The 22747-nt window shown below is 37.0% G+C and overlaps 1 long non-coding RNA gene across 1 annotated transcript in view; it reads left to right on the plus strand.

Moving 5' to 3' along the window:
• The window catches only part of LOC144366028 (uncharacterized), a 209686-nt gene extending 189516 nt beyond the window's left edge, over positions 1 to 20170 (plus strand). Inside the window, exon 3 of the long non-coding RNA XR_013424845.1 lies at positions 18396 to 20170. This is a non-coding gene — a long non-coding RNA (uncharacterized LOC144366028). The remainder of the gene's footprint in view (positions 1 to 18395) is intronic.
• Positions 20171 to 22747: the final 2577 nt, after the last annotated feature.

Consider the following 22747-nt stretch of genomic DNA (forward strand, 5'->3'; position numbering starts at 1 on the left):
TGTAAATATTGATTGATGGAACATAATGTTTCCTTTTATTCAGTTTGGGTATATATTGCCAGTTTCTAAAGTGGTGGCACCAGTTCACAGGATAGTCCTCATCTTGATCCTGGTTGTACAGAAGATGTCTTACATGACCACTTTTTAGATGCTAGATACTCAGATTATCTCTTTAAAGAGAGAAGGAAATAATACAACATCTTTTTGTGTAAAGAGCAAGTGGGGTGGGTCCAATGGCAAAGCTGCCTGTTCTGGCTTATTTGGGTTCATTTAATTTCACACATGCATCTCTGCTTCCTTCTACATGATAGAGCTGATAGATGAGATATAACCATGTGCTGTATCTGCAACAACTATTCTTGTTTCAGTTGAAGACCTTGTTTCTGAATCTGATTTGTTGGGACAAGCTCCTGATTCACTTATAAATAATTCTCCTTTAGGAGCCCTGTGGTTACTTTTTGTATTCAAGGACCACCTACATGCATTCATACCGTAGGTTATCCTTGACCTTCAGAAAGAGTTCACATTTCAAATTTTTTCAAGACAGGACTCCAATATAAAGTTGTAGATTAAAGTAGATAGATGGAAGAAGACACAATCCCTGTCACCCTGCCAGTAATAGCCAAGAATATACTACAGTTTTCTGAGATTGATTGCTGGCCTTTTATGATGCCTTGAGCAAGAGGAAAACACCATTTCAAATCTACGAACAGTTTCCCTGTTTCTCTACAGAGGGAAGCTCCAATAAACTGCTCTACTATTTCTTTCCTTCTTCTTCTTCTTAAAATTCTTCTTCAACTTATTCAATTTTTTAAACAGAAAGCAATTTAATGGCTATTGGTTATTCAAATGTAAAGAGAATTTTGTACTTCCGAAACTGCAAGTTGAAGAAAAACCTGAATTATTCAACATATTAATATCATAAATGTTCCTTGGGTAGTGCTACTTCAAAGAAATTGCTTCCTTTAGTGACTATGCTTTTTATTTTTCCTTTGGTGAAAAATACTAGTTTGGTAACTGTCCCAGGAGGTGGGGGAGTGGAGAGGTAAAGTAGCTCCTATAACAGGGCAGAAGAAGGGAACTAAAGAAAGAGCCAGTCAATAGGAGACTCTGTAGGTAGCGACCTGCAGACTCTGGAGCGCGCTCAGTGAGCTCAGTTGTTTATCTTCTCCTCAACTGTAATTCTGTCCTATTATTTCCAAACCTTAAATAAAGTTTTGCTAAACACAAGAGGCTGATTTTAGCTGCAATGTGGGAGTCAGAGCCAGGCCTATGTCCACTCTTGCTAAGCTGCAGAGGATGAGGGAGAGGTGTGTGTGTCAGGTAGTGAAAGTCATGGGCGTATGCACAAATGCAGATGCCCCTCTGGAACTTCTCGGAGATAACAGGGAGGGAAATTCACACACTGAATTTGCTGCTGCCACTCATTTTGCAGACTTGGGTTATTGCTATAGAGATTAAAGATAATCGATGCCAACAACCATAGAAATTTTTGTTAATAGTTTTGGGTGATTTATAACTTTACTTGCAAAATTATTTGGCCAAGAGCCTGGCACAGTGGCTCACACCTGTGAGTGATTCCAGCTGTTTGCGAGGCGGAGGCAGAAGGATCACAAGTTCAAGGCCAGCCTGGGCAATTCAGCAAAATCCTTCTCAAAATAAAAAACAATAAATAATTGAAAAGGGCCGGGATGTAACTCAGTGGTAGAACACCCCTGGGTTCAATCCCTAGTACTGAAAAATAAATCATCTGCCCAAAATGTTGCATTGCATTAGAAACCTTCTCCAGTGTCCCCTGCAAGGCTGAGCTCCAGGTCACCTAGAGTGCTTAGCACACTTGCTTCCCTACTACCTAATATCTTTATGGTATTGTCCCATACAGAGAACCCACAATGTCTGACTTGGTCAAGAGAAATCATTATGTGTGTCTCTTCTTTCTTCATTTTCTTATACTTGTGGCGTCAGCAATTATTGGCATTATCATTTTAAACAAATATTAGAGCTAAAAAAATAAATTTCAAAAGAAGTAAGTTATCCATTACAGCGCACTTAAAATGTCACTATATACAACTTCTGGTGGAATCCTTCTATAGACAGATCGCATCTTTTCCTTCCTTTGATGTGGTTACTCAGGTGTCTTGTGATGAGAACTGGCTGTAGATGGAGAGTAAGTTCTCTCACAGAGTTTCTGGGGTGTCGCAGTCTTGGCTGGGCACAGAATCACGAGCCACCATACACCTTGTAGATTCAAACAGCAATTCTTTATTCCCGAACTCACACCGGCCCTGTACAAACACGTTCTGGGGAAATCCAAGTTCTGCCGCAAAATTCACCTACTCCACGAGGCTTTTTTCCAAATACTTTTTGAATCTCACGAGAACTCAACAGGAACTCAAGGCAGCAGGATACGCCCTATTCCCCCCTCCCACCCGCAGGGTACACCTTAAACCTGGAACTTCCCTAAACCCAAGGACGGGATACTCCCTAAAACCTGATCAGCTCTAAACCCAGATCCGCCCTGGTCCTTGAGCAAGGTCACCTTACTAAAGCATACATGCAATGTCCCATCGAATGTCCTCTAAGCAACATGGGGTACGCTGGCAAGGAAATTTTGATGCGTCATTCCTACTTGGCAATGGCCCTCAGCACTGGGGTTTCTGGGTATCCGTGAATGGCTCAAGCTTTTGCTTGGGACTGGCACCTTGGGGGAGTCACCAAAGCCCACTCCTTTTCTAAACTCAGATGGCTCCTGTTGAATGCTCTGTCAAACCATTATCATCTCCCTATTTCTGAAACTATAACACATAGTTCCTTTGATTCGTTAGCCTCTTATGATACAATATTGCTTTAGACAAGTGTTTCTCATTCTCAGCACTGTGGACACTCAGGACTGAACAAGTGTTAGAGGAGCTGTCCTGTGCATTGTAGGATATTTGGCAGCATTCCTACCCACTATCCACAAGATTCCAGTAGAAGCCACCAGCTGTGACAAGCAAAAATGTCATCAAAATCCTATGAGGGGCAAAATTGCCTCCAGTTGGGACCACTGTTTCAACGGTTAGCTTTTACACTCTTGGTCAGTACCATTGTTTTTTTTGTTGTTGTTGTTGTTGTTGTTGTTGTTGGTTTTTTATTTTTATTTTTTTTTTGAGAGAGAGAGAGAGAGAGAGAGAGAGAGAGAGAGAGAGAGAGAATCTTTTTTTGTAGATGGACACAACACAATGCCTTTTTTTTTTTTAATGTGGTGCTGAGAATCGAACCCGGGTCCCACCCGTGCTAGGTGAGCGCTATACCGCTGAGCCACAATCCCAGCCCCAGTACTATTGTGTTTTAGACAATCTCTGTAGCATCCAGTGTAAGAGGCAAGAGTGAAGGGCTTCCTTTTTTGCTCTAAACATTAGTCCTTCATTGGTCACTTGAAAAGAATTCTAGTTGAAAGAAAGAGTGTTGTTACATGACCACCATCAAGAAAAACACAGATCCTCTAAGAATTTTTATCTGGGTCTGTGATACAGATCCAGATTTTTAAAACTCATAAATCACAAGTAGTTACACATATGTGCACGTGCATGTACACACGTGCACAAACACACACACACACACATCCTTTACATAAAAAGACAGCAAAACTACTCCTTAAATTGAGATGGTCTTTCAAATAACAAACATTGCTAATTGTAAGAAAATTTTTTTTTGTTTAACTCCTTGCATCTTTCAACATTCAACAGTGATACTCCTGCATGGAGTGGTGCATGCCTGTGATCCTAGTGACTCAGGAGGCTGAGGCAGGAGGATCACAAGTTCGAGGCTAGCCTCAGCAGCTAAGTGAAGCCCTAAGAACTTAGTGAGACCCTGTCTCAAAATAAAAAGTAAAAAGGGCTATTGGTCTAGCTCAGTGGTAAGGGGCCTCTGGGACCAATCCCCAGTACCAAAATAAAAAACAAAAAAAGCTGTGATACTGCACATTATTATTATTGCTATCATTTTAATTAGTAATAATTAGATTAATAATAAATTAATTATAATCTTCTACATAATATGGGATGCACTGTGACATTTCAGTAATACTCTTTTTTTTTAGGGGAGTGGGTCACTAAGTTGTCCAGGCTGTCCTTGAATTGGCATGGCAATCTTCCTGTCCATCTCCCAAGCAGCTGGAATTACAGTACTACTGTGTCCAGCTCTGATACTGGCTTGTAGGCTCGCTTTAAATTTAAACTTTTTAGCAAACTGGACCAAAATGTATATATGATTTTATTTCCTGATAAAAATAGAGCCCCTGGGCATTTATGTTGAATTTTGACTCCCATTGGAGGAAGTGAAGCAAACTCAAGACTACTGGGTTGTAGAGAGGACCTGTTTTGCAAACAGTTTTCCTTCGCTCTGCCTTAATTTGAGCTAGCAAAGGAGTCATCTAACAGTTTTCCTCCGCCTGGCATATATCTGTTCCGCTTCACTCCTGTGGGTGAACCAGAAAACTCTCTTTAAAAAATTAGTAGCTCTTAGAGGGATTAAAATTGAAGAGACTTTTATATTCTCTTGTAATAAGAACAAGAAAACCGAATCTAAAAGGGAAAAGTCACCGAAGTCCATCTGTGTGCCTTAGACAAGAGTTATGATTTGGATAAATGTGGTTCATAACCAAGCTTGCTCTTTGACAAACCTGCAATCATTTACTTCAATGTGTTTAACCTTTTGTTTAATTACATTTTGTTTCTATTGTTAACTCCTTTTACATTGATTTTAAGTGTACATTTCAAAGGTTTTTAATTTATTCATAGTTATGCCACTACCACAATCTACTTTTTAAAAATCTCACCGTCCCAAGAAGAAGTCTTGTATCCATTAGTAACCACTCCCTATTTCTCCTTATCCCCAGCTTCTGGCAAATTTTAACCTGAATTTTGTCCTTATGCATTTACTTATTCCAATGAATAAATTCTATGTGGTCTTTGCGACAGGCCTCTTTCATCTAGCACGTGTTCTACGTTCATCCATGTTGTAACTTGTGCCAGTATTTTCGTCCTTTTCTGGCAAAATAATATTCTGTCATCTGGAATGTTCTGTGGGAGCACATTTTGTGTATCCATTCATCAGTTGGCAAACACGTAGGTTGTGTTGACTGTTTAGTTATTGTAAAAAATGCTCCTCTGAACATTTGTATGCAAGATTTTTTGTGGATATATTTTTCCATTTCTTGCATCTAGAATACCTAGTAGTGGAATTTCTGGGTCATGTAGTAAGTAGCTATATTTAACTTTTTGAGAAACTGTTTCCAAAGTGGTTACCTTACTTTACATTTCCACAGTAATGTTCCCCATATCTTTGCCAATATTGGGTATCTTTTTGTTTTACTCGCCCTAGTTGGTATGAAGTAGAATATCACTATTTTGATTTGCATTTCTGTAATGACTGATGACCTTGAACATGATTATAACATTTTTATATGATTATTACCATTTTAATATCTTCATTAAAGATATGTCTATTCTAATCCTTTATCCATTTTTTAATTGTATTGTGTTTTTATTGTTGAGTTGTAAGAATTCTTGATATGTTCTGATATAAGTTCTTGTCAGAGATGGTTTCCAAATATTTTATCTGATTCTTTGTGCTGTCTTTTCACTTTCTTAATGGTGTTTCTGATGCACAAAAGTTTTGTGCATGATGTACAAGTTAATATTTTTTATTTTTCACTTATGCTTTTGATGTTATGTCTAAAAACAATCGTCTAATCCAAGACCACAAAGATTTAGTCATATTTTTTCTATGACTTTTATGATTCTAGCTCTTATGTATACAGCTGTATCTGTTTTGAGTTAATTTTTTTCTGTTAAGGAAGGGTTTGACTTAGCACTTTGCATTTGAGTATCTACTTTTCTCAGCATCATTTTGTTAAATATGTTATTCTTTCCTTCATTAAGTTGTCTACTCTGGTAAAAAAAAAAAATTAGTTGACTATAAAGTATGGTTCTTGACTCTCCATGCTATTCCACTGATGTATGTCTTGTCTTTTACCACATCATCTTGATTACTGTAGCTTTAAGTGTTGAAATCAAGAAGTGTGAACACTTTAGCTTTTTTCTTCAATTTTAAGATGAATTGACTCAGTCCTGAGTCTCTTGAAATTCTATGACTTTTAAGATCAATTTCTCAATTCTTGAGAAAACAAACAACAGAAACTACCAGATACACAAATGCCTGGGATTTTGATAGAAATTCTGTTGAAGCTACAACTCAACTTGGGAATATTACCCATCTTAACAATGTTAGTTTTCTGATCTATGAACATGAGTCATTCACTTAGACTTTTAAAATTTTCTTCTAGCAAAGTTTTATGGCTTGGAATGTAAAGTCTTGCACTTTCCAGGGGGAATCGATACAGGGGATTGAACCCAGGGTCACTCTGCTCCTTTGCTACATACCCAGTGCTTTTATTATTTTTCTTATTTTGAGACAGGGTCTCACTAAGTTGCCAAGGCTGGCCCCCAAACTTGGGATCCTTCTGACTCAGCTTCCTGAGTCATTGGGATTACAGGCATACACCATCATTTCCAATAAGTCTTGAACATTTTCTTATTTTTTTTAATAGTAGATTTCATCAGACTTGTGGGGTTTTTGTTTGTTTGTTTTAGTTATACATGATAGTAGAATGTATTTTGGCAGAATATACATACATAAAGTATAACTTACTCTATTAGGTTCCCACATTTGTAGTCGTACATGATGTGCAGTTACCCTGGTTGTGTACACTAATGCAAAGATAGGAAAGTTATGACCAATTAATTCTACCGTCTTTCTTATTCCCCTCCCTCTTTCCTTTCATTACCCTTTGTCGAGTTCAATTTCTTTCTGTTATTCCCCTTCTCAACCTCCCTTGTTTTGGGTTAGCATCAACAAATCTATTTTTGGGGACTGGCTTATTTCACTTACTATGATATTCTCCAGTTCCATCCATTTACTGGCAAATGCCATAATTTCATTCTTCTTTATGGCTGAGTAATATCCCATTGTCTTGCACTTCTTTTGCTAAACTCATTTCTTGACATATTATTCTTTCTTACTGTTATTAAAAATTAGATTACTTTCTTAATTTTGTTTCACACTGTTCATTTTAAATGTACAAGAATGCAATTGATTTTTGTATATTTATCTATACTCTGCCACATTGTTTAGCCAGCTTATAAATACAAATAGTTTTTAGTGAATTCCTCAGGATTTTCACTGTCCAAGACCATATAAAGAGTTAGTTTTACTTCTTCTTTTAATTCAAATATCTCTTACTTTTTTTCTTGCATAATTTTGCCAAACAGAGTCTTTAGTTCAGGTTGAAGAGAAATAACAAGAGTAAATATTCTTGTTTTGTTTCTGATCTTAGTGGAAAGGCATTCAGTCTTTCACATTAAATAATATGTTAGCTGTGATGTCACAGATCTATGTGTATAGTTTACAATAAGACCTAATTAGTTTTAAAGTATTTTTAAACTTTTTATTGAAATTTATTTTTAAATTATAAAAGTAATCTAATACTTCAGAATAAAATTGACCAAATTGTGTTGTTCTATTGCGTGCATGTACAACTAACAATGAATCCTACTATTATATATAATTTTAATGTACCAAATGAAAAAATAAAAGTGATCCAAATTCACACTAGAAAATTTCAGGAAGCACAAAAAAATATATGTTGAAAAGTAAATATCTTACTCTTTTTTTTTTTAATATCTTACTCTCTATTTTCCTTTTTTCATCATTCAAGTTCCAAGTCCTAATTTCTAGAAGTAGCCACCTTAACCAATTTTTTTAAAAATTAGTCAAAAATTTATGTCATGCATAAATATATATAACATGTATGACTTCAAATAAAAACACTTTATACTTAAGCTTTAAGTTCATTTAATTTCATTTAATATTACAATAAAATATTTACTCTGCTTCTCACCAAAGTAAAAATGACTGGTTTTTCTTTTAAGATACAATAGATTCTAGACTGTCAGATTTTGGTGATTTTTTTCCCTTTGATTTTTTTTTCTGCAACATATAAATTATATACAAAAATATGTATGTTTTTACAAAATTAATTATATAATGCTAGTATAATTACATAGGCACTAACATATTAAATGATTTCCCAAGCAATTTCTTTGAACTGTGAGCTTATTTCAAAGCTTTTCAACTCAATGTCTGAGGGCTTGCCAGTGTTTTAGAATGTAGGCAGGCACATACAAAACATTTGACAAAAAGGCAGTATCAGCTATATTTATTATGAACTGGTACTGCTTTCAATCTCTTGAAAAAAATTCTCCAGGGGCTGTTTATCCACACTGAATGAATAAATACAAATTCTATAGCTTTCTCAAACTCTCCATCCTAAAGACTGGAAATACTAAGGAAAGAAAAAATACTAAGCAAAGAATAATGAATTCAATAAATTTGCAATAATGTAAAGCAAGATCTCTGGAACTTGAAAATATAGTTATTAATGTAACTTGCAAAAGAAATTTTATTTTCTATTTATAGTGACCACAAATAACCTATGAATTCCTCTGCAATTTTTATGACTTCACATATAAATGAGTTTTAAAGAAACCTGACAGTCAATAAAATGAATGGTCAATAAAAGGATAGAAAACACACCCTCTATAATTGATGAAGGGGATTCTAAAAAATCTCTCTTCTCCCCAATATATCTCACACCGACTGCCCCAAAATGATAGCCATTATCTTTCTTTAAGACATGTGCCAAAGATCCCAGTTAAAGTACACAATTTATCCATGAAAGATAATATATAACTGTTATTGTAGTTTATAAGGAATAATCCATTGATATGAATTAGGCAATCATCTAAAGAAATAGATCAATGATGGATACACTTAGATGAGGCTTAGAATTGTAGAGTCTGGAGGCACGGTAAGAACATAGGATGAACAGACGACATCAGGAAAGGCCTTGGCAACACAGAGGGGGCAGCAGGAACCAAGGGAAAACAAGTGGAGCGGCCATGTGGTACTCACATTTGAACAGGTTTGGTCTATAAAATCAATGTCTGTAAAAACTTAATTGAAACTCATTTCAATTAAGGGGCACGGTGGCACACACCTGTAATCCCTGTGATTTGGGAGGCTGAAGCAGGAGGATCACAAGTTAGAGGCCAGCCTCAAACATTTAGTGAGGGCCTATTTTAAAAAAGCAAGGAATGGGGATGTAACTCAGTGGTAGAGGGCCCCTGGGTTCAGTCCTGAATATACAAACATACACACACACACACACACATACATACATACACACACATACATACACACACACATACACATACATACACACACACATACACATACAAACACGCATGCACAGTCTTTCCTTTATATTTTTATATTTCTAAAATTTTTTACGTCCTTTAAAAATATTGTACATAACATTAGACATATTTGTGAGGCACCATGTAGTTTTCAATACATCTGTACATTATGTAATGGTCAAATCCAGGTAGGCCTAAGTTATCTCCCTCAAATATTTGTCATCCTTTTTATTTTTAATTTATTTTTAAGTATATCAGCACTAACTGAATATATTCTCATTATAAAAATTTAAATAGTTAAGATGAATCTAAAGCAATTCTCAACCATTATCCATAATCCTAATCCCTTGTTAGAGATAACTATTAACTTTGGTGTTTGATAGTAATCCTCATCACAACTGATACAGTACTTCTCTGTGCTAAGTTACTTTCAGGAGCTCCTTTTAAAGATAATTGTTTGATTTAAAAACACTTCAAGAATTTTTAAATACATTTTGGAGATGAGAGAGAAGCTTGGGTTTTAAAGCTTTAAAGTCCAATCATTCTTTTTTTTTCTAGTTAAAAAAAATGCACCAATTTAATAAGCATGGCAGGCACTTACCAGAAAATTGAAGGGCATGAACTCATTTTTTGAAGTTTTCATTGAAGAAACAAAGCATGGTAAACAAAATCCACTTCATTAAGCTGTAAACATACTTCGTTGGCCATAAATGAATGTACTGGCACTCAGGTTAAAGAATTCAGTAAAATTATGTTTATAAAAACTACATATTGAAATAGAAGAAGGTTTTCTAAAATTCTTTATTTGTTCTTTGTATTTTTATATTTTAACTGTATAGTTATACATGGCAGTATATTTTGACATATTATACATACATGGAGTTTAATTTCCCATTGGTCTTTCTTCTTGGTGACCAGTCAACCTTCAGCCTTCTCCCCGTCCTGGAGGTTGGTGGGAGTTAAAAATCCCAAGATTCTAGGCATGCCTTGGTCTTACTGGTGATAGCAGCCCTCAGCCCCAGTAATTTCATTGCAATACAAAGTCCAAGAATTTTAGGAGCTTTGTACCAGGAAGTGGGAAGAAAGACCAATGGGAACATGATGTGGAGTTACACTGGTCGTGGGTTCATATATGAACATAGGAAAGTTGTGTCTGCTTTATTCTACTGTTTTTCCCATTCCTATCTCCTCTCCTTCCCTTCATCCCCCTTTGTCAAATCCAATGAACTTCTTCCCAACCACCCCCCAGAAGAAGGCTTAATGGCATAATTGTCCAAATGCCTGGGTGTGAATTCTCATTCTGTCACTTTATGACTGTGAGAGTTTGTCACTTCACCTCTCTCTGTTTCCTCATCACTGAAATGGAGGCAATAAAGGTGTCATGAATCTCAAATGAGGTCATACAGATGAACGCTTTGCCTGGTACCTGGAACATAGACAGCACTCTGTAAATGTCAGTCATTGTCATTACCATCATTAACATCTGCGAGTACAGCAAATGAAACACAATAGATGAGAAAAAATAATAAGAAGGAAACACACTATTTTGGACTAGCCAAAGAACTATTCCTAAAAGCAAAGAAAAAGAAATTCAATAAATTTTCAATAATGTAAAGCAAGTTCTCTAGAGCTTTAAAATACAATTATTAGTTTAATGAATGAAATAAGCTTTAACTTTAAAGACCTAATTTTAAAAATCTTAAATTTAAATTAAATGTCATAAATTTGGTGACATCTGCTGGGAGAAAAGTGAGTTATTCAACTCATACACTAAGCACTTAATGATAATATACTCAATTCAGTAATTTTTCTGGCATGAATTTGATATCAGGTTCTTAGAAAGGAAGAAAAGGTCAATTTCTCCTCCTATATTTACAAAGCCTACAACATCCGATATCAGACATGTGGGAGAATTTCCCCCATATATCCAGCAATTAATTCTGTGGCAGACACCAGCTGGATGTTTATAATTGAGTTCTGTTCTGACACTTTCTACCTGGAAGTAGTGTCAGATCCTGTATGTTGAAGTTTTAGTTCCCATAAGACTTGTCCTACTTCAGATGCCAGTCACAATCTCCAAGTTGTGATCTGTGCTTCTGTCCAACTGGCTAGAAATCCAGATTCCCACAACCCCTTCCTTGGGTTGGATGAATTTGCTAGAGAAGCTCATAGAACTCAAGGGAAACATTTTATCTATTATTGCCCATTTATTATAAGGTATATTACAAAGGATACGGATAAGCCTCCGGATGGAAGAGGTGCATAGAGGAGGCTGTAGGAGAAGGAGTGCCGAACTTCCATCCCCAGTTTGATGTGTCACTTTCTGGGAACTTGCACATATTTAGCTAGCCAGAAGGTCCCAAAACCCAGGGCCCTTGGGGTTTTATGGAAGCTTCGTTAAGTACACATGACTGGCTCTATTGATGGCCACTGGTGACCAGTCAACCTTCAGCCTTCTCCCCCTCCTGGAGGTTAGTGGAAGTTAAAAATCCCAAGCTTCTAGTCATGCCTTGGTCTTACTGGTGATGGCAGCCCTCAGCCCCAGTAATTTCATTGCAATACAAAGTCCAAGAATTTTAGGAGCTTTGTACCAGGAAGTGGGAAGAAAGACCAAGTATATGTTTCACAGTCTCACACAGATGCTTTGCTAGGTTCTATAAATACAGGGACAATTTCCAGAATTTGAGTCCAGAACCTTACTTATAAACCATCCGTGCTTGGGAAAGGAAAATAAGTATTACTACCATGGACCTGTCAATTCTGTTGAAAAAAATGAGATCTAAAACTAAGAAGAAAATAAATAACAATTCAAGATTTTTGCAGGATCGACTGCCAAAATGAAAACTATCAACGGGACAGCTATAGAGTATGGGGAGAGATAATATGGACCAACCAATGGAACCCTCATAAATCCATGCAAAAGAGTGCATTTATGGGATTCCTTTTCATGATGCGAGGCACTGGAACATCTATGTTGTGGTAGAGAAGAGATGATAAATCTAGCATTTTAGGAAAGTTAACCTTTTGACATTCTATTGGATGAATTGCTTTGGGGATAAACTGAAGAAGAAAGACTGATTGGGATGCTGAGATTATGAACAGCTGAGATGATAAAGACCTGGACTGATTTCAAAGTAGAAGAATCAACAGTCAACTTGGCAAAAGGGATTCTCCCAGACTTCTATTTTGTGACACACACATGAAAACAGTAACAAGTGTTTCCACAAAAATGAACAAAAATGATGAATGTATTTCTACAACCACATCTTTCTGGCAATCTCAGCCTCTTGCTTATTATGTAATTTAGACTGCTGTGACATCATACTTTTAAGTACTTTTTATCTCCACCTGTTGAAAAATTGTTCTTCTAAATATACAACAGGTTAAACACAGCATAAGTAGATAGTTCACAAATAAAAAAGTACTTGTGTCTAGTTCCAACCTCACATGGGAAACAGGTGTGGAAAAGAATCCTGAACCATTTTATAGACTAAAAGTTTGTGTTCTCCCAAAACTCATATCTTGATGGTACTGGGTAGTGCGTTTGAGGAGCTGATGAAGGTCATGAATAGGATTAGTGTCCTTATAAGAAGAGGCCAGAGAGATAGCTGATTCTTTCCCCCACTTGAGGATACAAGAAGATGGCTATGTGCAAAGTCAAAAGAAGCTGTCATCAGAACCTGCCCATGTTGGCACTCTGATCTCAGAATTCTCACCTCCAGAACTTAAAAAAAAAAAAATCAGTTTCTGTTGTTTATAAGCTATCCAGGCTCTGTTACTTTGTTATTACAAGCAGCTAAGCTCAGACAATCTACACACCACAAATACAGTGGACTTATTCACTCAGACTTCAGAAACATGAACTGAAATACTCAAGGAATGCAGTTCTAATTGGCCCAACAGAATGATTAAATAAGGGCCAAGCATTGTTTTTGTTTTAATTCAATTCGTTGACAATTTTCCAAAAGAGATGCTTTTTTTTTTTTTGAGTAAGTCTGTCTTATTAAGAAAACATACTTTTATCTTTCTTTGGTTTATTAACTAGCAATACCTCAAGGATTATGGAAGAGTTGACAACATAAATATTGTCCAAATCAGAACAATTTTGAGAGTGAAAGAAGGTGAAACCAATGTTAGACTGAATGGATTGCTGGAGTCCTCAGACCTGTGGACAATCAGAATGTGTTTGTCTTGGTCATGATTGGAATTCCCTTGTGACTCCTCTGATTCTGTCCACCAGAACAGGCCATAAAAGTATCCATCCTCTCTTCCATGGGCTGGTCTCTCTTTAGTTCCATTTGGCCTGGGGTACTTCTGCTTTCTCCCATCTTGGAGGATTTATAGTAATACATAGCTTCTCAAACATAGGAAACAGCAAGTCAGCCAGTTAGCCTTGAATACATCGTTAAATCTACCTCAACTGTGGAAGGGAGAACTTTTCATTTCTCTGCAGGCTCAAAGAGAAAAAAAAAAGAAAAGAAAAGAAAGAAAGAAAGAAAGGGGGAAGGGAGGAAGAGGGGAGAGAAAAGGAAAAGAAAAGAAATTATGAGAACCAAATGAGATATGGAGTGTAAGAGCGTTTGACACTATTAAGTGATACATGAATAAAGAGACCTTGCTAAGGAGCAGTTGGGAAAATCTGAGTCCATGGGAATAGTTTTCTCCAGCTGCTCTTTGGTGAAGCAGTTGTCTGTGGGAGATGGGGGTGAGCTTCCCTGTACCACTCAGCTAAGTGGTTCTCTCTGGTGCTCTCAGGACAGTACATTAATTATACTCTTCCAATTCACTAACCACAGAAGCACAGTCAGGAAATCTCAGCTGAAGATTTGTTGTTATGATGTATTGAAAAGAGAAGGAGACATGAAGCCTTGTGAGCAGCTCCACAGCCTGAAAAGAAGCCACCACAGAGCACATAACAGGGCTCTTGTGGTCACCCCCCTCTCTGGGGACCAGCTGCCAGTCCAGGAGACGTCTTTGCAGAAGTTGATATCAGTTCCTTCCAACTCAGCATTTTGCTTCAGCATTTATTCCTTGGCTGCTTCTCCTGCTCCTGCAGTTAATGGCTTGTCTTGGCATCTCTGCAACAGCACGGGCCTTTTTATCCAGGCTCTCTGTGCCTCTTGGCTTCTGCTTTCAGCAATTCTTTGTGAGCTTCCTAATTTCTTTGTCACTTACTGTGTCCATTTCTGAATATCTCCCCTTCAGCCACCCCAGATGAAGGGCTATGATTGATGGAATATGTCACCATCTATAGTACTCGTGCCTGATCAGGGATCCGGTGCCAAGCAATTTTAGAGACTACTGGCTAGATAGCATAGAGCTGCTTAATGTCAGATGCTGAGCCCTGGCATAGGGACTATACGAACAAGTGACTGATGAATGAAAAATCTTCAGTGAATTACTGAAGGTGGCCTTGTACAAGGAAACTCTGGACTATAGCATTTCAAGCTGCATTCATTTACTTTCCTTTAAGATTTAGTTCTGTTACTTTATTTTACTTATTCTACATGTATATCTTCAGGTCTCAGCAATTTCTTACTCTCCACTAAGTCATAACACCAAAAATGATCAAATATGTCATCTAGGAGTGTGAACAACCTTTTGTTCCATAATTTTTATTGGTGCATTGTAAGTACACATAGTAGTGGGATTTGTTGTTACATATTTGTACATGCACACAATATAACAATATGAACACCCTTCCTTTATAAAATAATAGTGATCATTATTGAGTTCCTGTTATAAAGCACATTTTACATATAGTCTTCTCTTTTATTTAACTATAGCAACCTAAATAAAGTTTTCGCACCTAATGAAAGTGTCTTCAAATAAATAACTGGTTTAATGCAACAGAGCTAGGATTTCAATTTAACCCTGATTCCAAAGCTCGTGCAATTTCTTCTCTATCAAAGTGACTTTAAAGTTCCATATTCTATTCTCTTATTTATCTTTGCCTTTCTTTCTAACTTCACTTGAAATCTGGTGTTTTTTTTTCTTTTATTGCATTATTGTATCAGACTATATGCTGTGCTATAATTCTATACAAAAAGTTCCTGAGATCTAGATATCACTTAATAATGGTTAGTGTATTTTGGGGCAATTCATTTTCATTTTTCAATGAAAACTTTAGTGCAAAATATTAATTCATTATCCATTTTTCTCCTCTTCCATATTAATTTTTAGCCTATTTCTTCTATAGGGATGACTAAGTGAATGCTTCTAGGAAACATTCTATTTAACTCCCCCTGGTGGCATGGCCATAATTGATGCTAGTTATGAATGCTATAAGACTTTCTTACATAGTTTTAGTGTCAAGACTATGGGTTTTTGGAATGTATGGATCTTATCGAAGGCAATGTCATTTTTGGTTGTGATACCTATACTACAGGGCTGCTTCAGAGATAGTGAGAGGAGACTAGTTTTACCACAGAAAGGTGGTCCCATCATAAAACCATGTCATCATTTTTGGAGAGATGTTGAAGCAGAAATCAAGATAAGAGAAGGATGAAAGAAATATAGTTCCCTTTCTTTGGGACTATAAAAAAAAAGATTCTTTCTTAGTATGAATATATGGCCTTGCAAAGTAAGGTTACCCAGGATCCCATGTGGGAACAAATCTTTGGGGAAAATTTTGACCTGGTTTAAACAGTAGGGACCTGAGGACTCATGGAAAAGCTTTGACACCATTCTGAATGCTTTGGGAGATGATGGCTAAACAGTGAGCTGAAACTTGGAGCATGGAATGGGCTGAATTGTGTGTCCTTCCTAGAATTCATAAGTCAAAATACTACCCCCCAGAACATCACAATGTGACCTTTTTTGGTAACAGAGTCAATGGAGATCATACTGGCATAGGTTGAACCCTACACTCCAATATGACTGGAATCCTTATAAAGTGTGGACATTTGAACACGGATGTGTACACACAAAGACTGGAATTATGCTGTCACAAGCCAAGGAACTACCAGGCCTGGAACAGACTCTTCCTTAGAGCATGCAGAGGGAGCATGACTCTGCCAACACCTTGATTTCAGACTTCTACCCTCCAGACCTATGAGATAATAAATTTCCGGTTTTCTAAGCCATGGCATTGACAGCAGAGATTAAAGTTGGGGAACATCTGTGACCCATGAGAAACAGGACTGGAGTCAGCAGGCCTCATTGCACCAAGGAATAAAGGTCTTGTGCTCAAATCCAGGATCAGTGCTTACCAAGAAACATCAGTGAGAAAGAAAGAAAGAGAGAGAGAGAGAGAGAGAGAGAGAGAGAGAGAGAGAGAGAGAGAGAGAAAATATGGTACCTACAAGTGTCCAGCTCCCCCTGGTGTTTGAAAGATAAATGACATCTTTAACAATGGAGGAGAAAAGGAGGTGAGTAGTTGATATAGGATTGTATGATCACAAATTAGTAACAGGAAAATTGCATGTCCTTATTCATCAAATAACTTTTTATTATATAATATGAACCAAGTATTGTTCTATATTCTAGGAATATAGCATTGAGTAAGATAGATGTTTCTGTTCTAGTGGGGCTTTTAAGATGAGACCCCATTTCTCCAGGAAGCTGCAAAACAGGGCCTGTCCAATGCCACATGGAAGATGGGCCAAGGAAATTGTGATATTTTAGAATGGCTAAATCAGATTTGAATCTGCCTCAGTTTCTAAAAGTAAATGCATCACAATGGTAACTATGATATTTGTCATTTCTCTTATAAGAGTTTTCATTCCCGGTTCACACCTAAATATTTTACCTTAACTAAAAAACAATACTCTTATTTTGATCTGATTATGCTGCCTTTAATTAGTCTAGGCTATAGGTTTTCAATAAGAAGCAACAAAATCTTTTGTGTGCTTTAGAAAAAAAGATAAAATGCCCAGGTCCATCCTTGAGATTCGCCATTTCCTGGCTGGAGGTGAGAGGAAAGAGAGAAAGCAGGGTTGGGTCATCATTTAAGCATTTACAGAGAGGGCTGATGTTGCTCTAATAAACTACTCTTATAAAGCAGCATCACAACCTTGACTGTGTGTTGACCTCACCTAGAGAATATTATAAACTATTGATACCTGGCTCTCATTCCCATCTCACTCCACTTCTGCTCAAAGTTCCGCTTACTTAGATTGGCATATGGCTTGGGCATCAGAACTTTAAAAGGAGATTTGAATGTTCACAATATTTGTGAACTGCTATTCTATGACACGGAGATCCATTAAATATTTTTCAGTTGTGATTGACAAGATCAGAACTTTGCTTTAGGGAAATTAATGTAGCAACAATATATAGGAAATATTGATGCCCAAAGAAGTCTCCGTGAGAGGTCATATCAGAGACTAATGTTTAAGAATAAAGTGACTAATGAGAGCCTAAAGAGGAGAAGACAGGTGTATTTGAGAACGCAGATGTGTAAGTGACAGGGTGTTAGAATAAGTTTGATAATCTAATGACCTTATGATCAAACAATGTTAAAACAATCTGTGCATCTAAATAAGGAGCTGCCTTTCAAACTGATAACACTGATGAATTTCTTTTGTAAAGGTATATTATCAATATTAATACCTGAACTGAATTTTACATTTCATAACAAAATTAATAGAATTCAGTTGTGTAAGATGAATTATGGAGATCGGTGTTAGTCAGTTTGTTGTTGTTGTTGTTGTTGTTTGTTACTGAGACCAAAATACCTGGCAATAAGAAATTAAAAGAGGATAGATTTATTTTGGCTCGTGATTTCAGAGATCTCAGCCCATGGCTGGCTGGCTCCATTGCTTTGGTCCTGAGAAGAGGCAGGATATCGTGGCGGAAGGGCATGGCAGCAGGAGAGCAGAGAGAGAGAAAGAAGAAGGGACCAGGAAGAAGACAAATCCTTCCAGGGTACACACCTACTTCCTTCAACTAGTCCCACTTCCCAGTAGTGCATTCAGTTATCAACAATCAACCTACTGACAAGAGACTTCATGAGCCAAATATCTGAATAAAATAAGAAAGGTTTAAACATAATTATTTTAAATAATTTACTGATATAACCCATACAATCCATGTAATTATATCTGGATTTGTACATTCCCAAAATTTCAAGATCTCTTTTCTTTTTTTTTCCAGATGCCAACATTTCTACACTTGAACATTTGGGGAATATAGTCCTGTAGATAATATACCCAGGAGTCTCAGAATTGCTTCATGTTTGGTGAGTCATTAGAAGTACTTACATGACCCAACAAGTTATATTCGTGAATAAAGTTTCTTACTACAATGAAAACAGCAAAACATCAGATGAAATGTGTTGATGAATACAGAAAGTCCAGAGGGCCTCTGAGTCCTTCATCGAAGGTTACAGGGTGTGCATGCTATCTTACAGAGAACCACAGTGACCATGTGGAGAGTGGATGACCAGGAAAGTCCATTCAGGTCTCAGGGTTAGAGGCTTTAAGGGGTTGTTGGCATTTTCTGTTATTCAACCAGCCCTGGTCACCAAAACTCAGAACCTCAACAATGAAAACAGGCTCACCTTATCCATCTTGATGTTTGTGCAAAGCAACCTGACAAAATGGTCCACTGCTCCAGGAGTAAACAATGAAATCATCAGTCACCAACACGAAGAACGAAGAACGTTCTCAGGGCCACATTCCAGGGGCTGGCCAAAGGTCAATCCTGGTGAATGGAAAAACCACGTATTTCAGTGGAAAATCCTGAAAAAATTAGGCTCCAATGAAATGGTGAAGAAATGTAATATAAAAATACAGTTAACAAGGATACATTTAAAAACTTCATCAAAAACACAATTGGAAAGTTAACGCAAAAACTCAAATAGTGGCAGCATAAATTTAATGTATTAACAGATATATGGTATAAGTAAAAAGTAGACTTTTGAAAATAAATATTATTAAGTTCATTTTAATAGTATTGATCTGAATTTTTAAAATTTTTTTAATAGTTGTAGATGGACATTTTTATGTGATGCGAAGGAACAAACCCAGTGCTAGGCAAGCACACTTCCACTGAGCTACAGCCCCAGTTCTGATTCAACATATTTTAAGTAAAATTAATATTATGAGTAAAAGAAAGAAGGAAACAAAGTCCGATTTACCTCATGGTTTTGAAATCATCAAAAGCACTAGCAAAGTGAAGAAAGACAAATAAGTTTTGTTTATGATGTATAATTAAAACTAAAAAAAGAAAGACAGTCTAATGTTATTAATGCCATCTCTGTGGGAAGAAAGCTAGAAATATCATGAAGATTTTCTTCAATTGTAAATCAGAAAGTTTGTCTCATCTATGAGCCAAAACTCAACTTCAAAATCAATTCTTTGTTGAGTAAACAGACCATGGGAAGGAAGTGAAGAAGGAAGGAAAGGTACTGGGGCATGAGATTGATTCAATTATGTTAAGTGCATGTACAAAAATTGCATAATGAATCCCATTATTATGAGTGATTATAATGTACCAAAAAATAAATGAATTAAAATTTTAAAATCAATTATTTTTCTACATTGGCTAAAACTACTAAAAAAAGAGTTACTACATCAAAACATGGTGGTCTTCTCAAAACTAGATTACCACTGTGATCCACAGAACTACTGTAGCTGTGTAACAATTTCATTTGACTGCTGACCATAGGAATGTTAAATTTTATGGGCAGCAACATAGAAATACTTCCTTTAAAATTTCCTACTGTAGTACAGTAAAACTTTGCAGCATAATTTTCTGGAAGCATTTCTGGAAACTTCCTTTCACTATTACAGCATACACGTAACAGCCAAAATTGGTCACCAGTGGAGAATGTGGCTCATCAAAACTAAGGTTTATCAATAATGACATAATATCTACTGTGTCACAAGAATGTCTTCTTGTAACTGATTCTGTAAAAAAAAAGATATTGAGGCAAATAAACATTGAAACTATTAAAATGAATTTCATTTTTGTGGGAGAAAAATGTGCAATGATTTTGTAACAAATTGTTACAGTTTAATTTAGAGTGACTAATTATTGAAAGTAAAATTCAGACACATATCAATTGACTTGCTTTGTATCAATCACATAGAATATCATGTTGGTTTTGTGATTACTGTCATTCTTACCTCCATCCTCCCACTATTCGTGCCCATATTCATGACAACTCAAGCTAAATTCCTTGATGGGGGCCTAATCTTTTAAATTTTTTATTTGTTCTTTTTAGTTAGACATGGCAGTAGAATGTATTTTGATATATTATACATACATCGAGTATAACTTCCCATTTTTTTAGAGAGAGAGAAATTTTTAATATTTATTTTTTAGATTTCAGTGGACACAACATCTTTATTTTTTTTAATATATTTTTAATTTTTATGTGGTGCTGAGGATCGAACCCAGCACCCCGCGCATGCCAGGCAAGCACGTTACCGCTTGAGCCACATCCCCACCATTTTTATGGTTGTACATGATGTGGAGTTACACTGGTATAGAAAACTTATGTCTGGAATTCATTCCATTGGGTTTCTTATTTGCATCCCTACTCCCTTCCCTTCGTTCCCCTTTGTCTAACCCAAAGTATTTTTATTCTCTACCCGCCAACCCAGAGCTTACTGAGTTGCAATCCTCATATCAGAGAAAACATTTGGCCTTTGGTTTGGGGGAATTAGCTTATTTAACTTAACATGATAGTCTTCAGTTCCATTTATGAGCAAATGCCATCATTTCATTCTTCTTTGTGTCTGAGTAATATTCTATTATGTATATGTACCACATTTTCTTTATCCATGCCGCTGTTGAAGGGCTCCAAGTTGGTTCCATAGCTTAGCTATTGTTAATTGAGCTGCTATAGACATTGATGTGGCCACATCACTATAGTATGCTGATTTTAAATCCTTTGGATATTTGCTGAGGAGTGGGATAACTGAGTCAATGGTGGTTCCATTCCAAGTTTTCTGAGGAATCTCCATACTGCTTTCCATGGTGGTTGTACCAATTTGCAGTCCCACGAGCAATGTACCTTTTTCCTCAAATCCTTGCCAACATTTGCAGTTACTTGTTCTTGATAATTGCCATTATGACTGTAGTGAGGTGAAATATCAGAGTAGTTTTAATTTGCATTTCTTTTTAACAGATTTCTCCAGCAAAAAAAAAAAAAAACAAAAAACCTCTAGATGAAGTTAAAGAGTAGCTGGTGTTTGCTGCCACTAGGAGGCAGTGCAGAAGAACCTGCGCCCTGCAGATCAGAGTCTGCCTTAGTTTTTTCAACACGTGTCAGAGGAAATGGAAATGTACCTTTTCATCTTTCTAGTCTGGTTCAAAAATCACTACAGATTATCCTGCGATAAAAATATTTAGCTCTTCTCCTTTCCAAGATATCATCAAAACAGCAGGGAAAAGGATGAGAATATAATATCTGAAGAAGCATGCCATCCATGGAAACAGAAATTAAAGTTTCCAACCTCTGTGGCAACTTTTGGTACAACCCCAAGATCATGAAAAACCCAGCCTGAACAATCACCCTGTCTCACTCTCCCACAAACCTGATTTTACATTTACATATGAACAGGAGTCAGATCATATTTGAAAGTAGAATCTATAACTGGCAGCAACATGCCCAAGAAACCAAGCCAGAACTATAGTAACCGGCCCAGGAAGCCAAACCTGCATTAGGTCAGACTTGTAGGAAGTCAGACCGCAATCCCTAGTAACATTCCAGGAAGTTAAACAGTAACTCTGCCCCAGTTGGCCCCCAAAAACTGAATGTGGTTAAAAATTAGCTTCCATAACTTTTTCCCGATTCCCAACTTAGGACCAAGAAGAGAAAGTCGAATATACTCCCCAAGCAATCACATAGGAGATCCCACTACTGGTTACCCCACCTCCACCTTTATGGGCCACCAGTGTCCAGTCAGGGCCCACCTGAGACCTTCCCTCTCTCCTGCTCTAAACTTTCCACCCCTCTGCCTGCCATGAATCACTTCTGAAATGCATGTGATGGTGGTTAACTCCCTGAGATAGCAAACCTTTCTTTCCACATCTGTACAACCAGAACAGTTCTCCTGGATAAGTGAGCTTCTGCTTGACTGATCTCCCGTGGAGGCCTAGAGGTGCAGCATGATGAATGCTCAGTAGTAACTTTCAACTCATCCACAGAGCCCCCTGAGAGCAATACCCAAGTGTGCTCCCCCTGAGAATGGAAGGCAGAAACCCGGAACTCCAGAGAAGTCTTTGCTTGGCAACTGTGAGTGCTTCACATGTCCTGCTTACAACCCCCAGAGGCCTAAGGGTATGTGTGGCTGTCCATCCATTTGTCTACCGACTCACACAGTCCTGGTTGGCCTTCTTATTGAGACCCACCCATCCATGGTTTGCAATTTACCTCTAAATCCTTCAGCTTGGATAGTGTGATATGTGCATGAAATATGAATACCCTGGAATAGGTTACTTGACATATGAAGTACATTGTCCCTCGTCAAGAATAAGCACTCAAGCTGAGAACT

This window comes from Ictidomys tridecemlineatus, chromosome 8, assembly GCF_052094955.1.
Source record: "Ictidomys tridecemlineatus isolate mIctTri1 chromosome 8, mIctTri1.hap1, whole genome shotgun sequence".
In the NCBI taxonomy this organism is placed as follows: Eukaryota; Metazoa; Chordata; class Mammalia; order Rodentia; family Sciuridae; genus Ictidomys; species Ictidomys tridecemlineatus.